Source organism: Phaseolus vulgaris, chromosome 6 (assembly GCF_051622355.1).
Source record: "Phaseolus vulgaris cultivar YP4 chromosome 6, ASM5162235v1, whole genome shotgun sequence".
Classification (NCBI taxonomy): domain Eukaryota; kingdom Viridiplantae; phylum Streptophyta; class Magnoliopsida; order Fabales; family Fabaceae; genus Phaseolus; species Phaseolus vulgaris.
This window is the reverse complement of record NC_143503.1, coordinates 32416883-32422882: the sequence shown is the minus strand read 5'-3', so window position 1 is coordinate 32422882 and position 6000 is coordinate 32416883.

Sequence of the window (6000 nt, the reverse complement as noted above, 5' to 3'; positions counted from 1 at the left end):
TATTCCTGGTGTGATTTATGTTATGCAACATATTTTGAGTTAATGGGGGCCAGAAGTTACTAGGTGTTGGATTTTATGTAAAATAAGATGGTTTTCAAATAATCACATAGAATAGAAAACCTAAATAGGATCTTGAAATCAATGATTCTCTCAAATAATAGATAAAGAGTATTTGTACCTTTCTTCATAGTGAGCCTACTTTTAGGTTTTTTTTACGAAGGGGAATGGGTGGATAATAGAAAGCATTTTCTAAAAAAATTAAAAAAGTAAACTTAAAAAAATTGTGCTATGGGTCGGTCAAGCGACCCTCAACTCACCATGATTATTATGACGAGGTGGACAAAAATGAAAAAAACAACAACCACATTCATATATTTTGAAAGGAAAAGAGGGGAATGAGACAAATTAAAGAAGTCAATTTTGAGACTTTCAAATATTTGATACTAGTTACCTCGTGATATACACATTCTTGATACATTTTTAAGTTTGCAATTGAAATAATTTATTAATTTTGTATGAGTGGAATATGTATTGGTCTAAATCTAAATTAACACCTAATTTTACTTAGCACACATTTCTTAACAATATGAAATGAGACATTCAATAAATGTGATTGTTAGTGCAAGAGGAGACAAAATCATGATCACAATGTTGGAGGATACAGAAGTGTATTTGATGAAGATATAGGCTAAGGAAAGATAAAATATTGCTTCATTACTGATAAACATTCTGCTAAAGATTCGAAAGAAATTAAATAAGGAATTAGACTTCACTATATTTTTTATGTTAAGGTAATGTGCAATAAGGAATTAGACTTCCATTATTCTTCAACAACAATGTTTTTCTTCAACAACAATTTGAGAGAGAGAAGTGTCGTCATCATTTGAGCATGAGAAGATTGAGAAAAATGTTATTTATAAAAATATTTTTTTTATAAAATAGTATTTAATTTAGTTAAATAGTAACTAATTATCTTTGTCTCTAAAATTATTTTTTATTCAATAATTTTATTGTAAGTTTTTCGTATATATCTTTGTCTCTAAAATTATTTTTTATTCAATAATTTTATTGTGAAAGTTTTTCGTATATATCTTTGTCTCTAAAATTAATTTTTATTCAATAATTTTATTGTGAAAGTTTTTCGTATATATCTCACTAATATTTTGTTGATATATTCCATAAAAATACATTATTGTTGTATTATCTAAACAAGATTTTAACAATATATACAATATAAATGTGTTTTTACTATGTATCTTTGTCTTATTCAAAGAACACCCACTTTTATTATATATTTCAATAACATTTTGTCATTTCATTTTGATTTTAACAGTCTTGTCATGGCGGAAATACAATTAACAAAATATGGTGAAGATGCTCAACGAAAAGTTGTTGCTGTTATATTCTGAATAACGTCAAATATGAGTGGTATTTCTGTCTATTGAAAACAAATTAATCAAATGGTGACGTAATTTGGGGTTGCTGATACATAATAATACAGTGTGATTAGTTTTACTAAAGAATTGAATGAACTGGGCCATCCTAGGTTGGGCTAATGAGCATAAATAATCGGAGGACTGTTTCTTCCTGCACCTCCATATCTTCTTCCGTCACCTCCATACACAACATGAAAATACACTTTTATCCTTCTTGTGTCACCTTCATAGAATAGTTTCCGGATTATGTGATCCAGAAACGCATTTGAAAAAAGACTTCTGGATTACATAATCCGGAACCTAAATAAGACTTCTACATTATGTAATCCGGAAAGTGATCATGCATCTGAAAATAGACCTCTGGATTATGTAATCCGGAAGCTAGTTACAAGTTTGAAAAATGACTTCCGAATTATGTAATCTGAAATATTATAAAGGAGTATTTTTGGAATTTCGAAAATTTATGGAGGTGAGAGAAGAAAGTATGGAGGTGCAGGAAGAAATAGTCTTATCGGAGTATGCATTTTGTGAGTATTTTTGTCTTCGTTTTATTGGTCATATTGGGCTTGTGTTCCTAAAGTTGTATTATTTTGGGCTTTATACCCGTTACTATATATAAAAAAGAACAAGGAGATATGAGTTTTTAATGTAATAACTTCCATTATTCCATATCATAAACTAACTCGAAATGATTTTTGTATGATTTAAAAAAATTATTATTATAAAAATGAACATGTTATAATATAAATGATCATTTGTAATTGAATACCAGCGTGAGTCTCATAATTGCTTAGTAAATGACTTATGAAGCAATTTCGCACTGAACCTGAAAAGTTGGTTCCTAAGACACTACCTCTGTCTCCAATTATTAAATTATTGGAGAATTCACATGATTTTAGTTATGGTTAATGATGAAATATGCATTACCTTGCCTCTATTATTCCCAGTTTCATTCATCATTAAGCAAACTTCACACTCTTGGTAGATGTGAACAACGTGAGAACCAGAACAAGTCAAACGAGAACGGGATCAGAAAATAAGCAATTTTTGTGCCAAAACACACATAATTTAAGGGCGTATTCGGTGGAAAGTATACACATGCTTTGGGAATACGAAATACGGAGTAGAATACAAGCTATCAGTTCTTACTGGAGCCTAAGACGGTGCCCCATTCTAACTTGTTTATAAAAACTTGAAATTAAGTGTCTTTTTGGTCTATGAAAAGAGAAAAGGTTCAAAACCAAGAATGAGGGTAAGGTATAAAAGAAACCATCCAAAGTTCATCCCAATTCTCTGCAATTTTGATGACAGTGACTTAAAACACAAAGAAGGTAAAAAGGTAAGGAAAAAACTGAGAAATTAAAGCCCTGAATATACTGACTAAAGAAAAAGGAGAGCATGCATGCAGATATTGATTAGTGACTTTGGCATTTGGTTATTAATTATTTATACATAATAATGTGATTGTGTTTGGAATAATGGTACGTAATAATTAAAGCGTGTATGTAAATAAATAAATAGTAGAAGAGAATAGAATAGAATAGAAGAAAAGAATTGGGAAGAGTACAAGAATGAAAAGTTTTCCCTTGTGGTAAAAGGTTCTCTATACCTGCACTCCATTATTAATTTCCCATAGCATGCTAAAATCTAGTGCGATAAAGAACAGACCATGTGTGAGGTGCAACTGCAACTGTACTGTTGTAGGTGAGGCTCAATAAATAGCACCCTCACTCTCTCTCAAATCTCAATGTGCAAAATCTTATTCTCACTCATCAATCACTATCCAAATTAAGACCATGTGGTTGCTTATGCCAAGTCTTCGACGTAAATAGCAATGCTCTTGCATGGCTGCCCAAGTCATTCCCCAATGGAACCTTAGAGACAAAATCTGTAAAATCATACCCCTAAATATAGATGCACCTATTCATCTATAAATAACAATTACCCACCCCTGATTCCACTTAAGTCCATGCTATCATACCTCTCTGTGCCTGTCACCATCACATAAACTACCATTCATTTTTATCATTACAATTCTTATTATTATTACTATTTCTAGATTTCCTGCTTTTTCTTTTTCCTATCCACCACTTCCCATATCACACACCAGGGTTACCATTTTTTATCTTACAAACTCCTTCACTTTCCTCTACTTTGCTTAATTGTAGCCTAATAATACTCTTCACTTATTCAACTACATTCTGATACACTATGTTGATTTTCTGTTCAGATGCTTCAACTCATCACTTTAGAAATCAGTTTCATCTGTCAAAGAAACACAAGACTTTTAAGTTGTTTTTGAAAACTCGGTTTTCAAATCTAAGTTTAACCCAGACTAACGTATGCAAACTTTTATCGAAACATGCACTAAGTTATTGTTTCTTATGAGCCTTTTTTACAAATACTCCTTGGCAGTAAAGTGACATGTCAAAAGAGATAACAGTTAAAACCAGAGGAACATGAGATCACAGTTTAGGCTTTGAAGAAGGGCAAACACCAAGAATAATTTTGCCTGGAAAAATAAATGAAGTGTAGAAATTGAAGAAAAAACAAAAAACCTGGTGGAACGTGGTTTATCAGTATCCAAAGAGTTGGCTAGTTTGTTTTGGTATGATTAGGAGGTTATAGCCCTTTTCCATCGGGTAGGCCCATTTTTGGAGTACTATAGTTACCACTCTATATATGTCCAAGTAAAAAATAACACACTGATCATGGTTAAGGATCTCAAGTTTCGATAAAAGATTTGTTTTGAGAATGAATTTCTGTTGAACTTCACATGATTATATGTGAAAATTGTGCTTCTGATTTTATTCATACAAATAAATACACAACTCCATGTTAAAATCTGTGTACATTAAAGAGAAATAAACACAAACTTTCACATGACATGATCATGTGCAAATTATCCATTCCCAGTTCTCTGCTTACTTTTTCTTCTTTTCACTTAATTGCTGCTAAAGTAAGGTATGCATTATTTAATCGGAAGAGTTCCACTATTGGTTTCAAACACGACAAATATGGATACTTGCCTTTTTAAGGCAGATAAAAATGCACCAAACACCACTCAGTTTTCATTTCACACGAGTTTGGCACCAAACACTTAAACAAGAAGACCCCAAACTCTGCCACTCCAACTGAATTCCCCAGGGAACGAGTTTTAAACTTTATTTTAACAAATAATGAGCCATCTATCAGATGTAATTAACTTCTCTTCAAACCCAATGTTAAACATTGATTACACAAATCATCAGAATACTCCTTACAAAAGGATCATGTTCTTCTTTGGAAATAATTGTATAGGGGCTTATCAAGATTTAATTTGAGATACATTAAAATGGCAAATAACACTGAGAAGAAGGAATACCCCTTTGGTAGAAAAAAGAAATAACTATGCCAAGGGCTATGATTTTACTATTTATTCTTTTGAATCTAGATTTTAAAAATCCAATATATTAAATGAAGGAATTTATTGAAGGACTAGAGTTTCATTTTCATCTAATTTATATAATTGGGTCAAAATAGCTTATAAGTTACACTGTCACTTACTAACACATTACTCATTATAGATAGTTAATTTTTAATTAAAATACATTTTTCAAGATTAGAGAAAACTATCTCCATTTTTATCTTATTTTAAAGAGTTACAATTAGCGTGGTTTTTTATTTACTCATAAGTTTATGTTTTCAAATGCATTAATTAGTAAAGACACAAAACCAACTTTGTCTTGCTCAGGAAAATGTGCAAATATAAGCGAAAAAACATAACTAATACATTTTTTTTATTTGATTCAATAATTTCTGATACTATGATAGATATGATAGATAATTTTGTTAATATGTAAAATTATATATTCTATAAATGTACTAAACTTTAGTACGATGTATCATGTTGTATTATAGTAAATTAATTGTTTATACTAATAATTTGATTCTGTTAGATAACAATTAGATTTAATTGCATTTTGGTCTTTTATGTCAAAATTCGCTTTTGTCCTCAATATTTTATACATTTTTACTATTTTATATCCAAAGTTTATGGATTCAAAACTCTTAATACTTTAGTTAAAAAACACAGGTCGTTATCCCTTGTACAAAACAGAAATATTGATAAGTTTTTCTACCTATAATTTTGATTTATCTATTAACTTAACATATATGTGTTACATCTACATGAATGTAGTGATATATATAATAATACGATTTTTTTACATATGTTAACTAACTATAAATACACAATTAAATACGTTAAATAATTATGTTTTTTTAAATATATATTAAATAATTATATTTTGTTAGTGATAATAGTTAGGGATGACATATGTGTGGGACAGGTGGGGATTTGGGTTATTATCCTTATTTTCATTTCCAGAGTAATAATATAAAAGAGTGAGGTAAAATTATTATTATTATTTTAATAATATACTATTATTATTTTAATAATAATTATTATTATTATAATTATAATTATTATTATTATAATTATAATTTTTAATGATAAAAAAATATATTTAATCCAGTGTGAAACACTTTCTACATTTTTCAAAAAATTATGGTAATTATACGA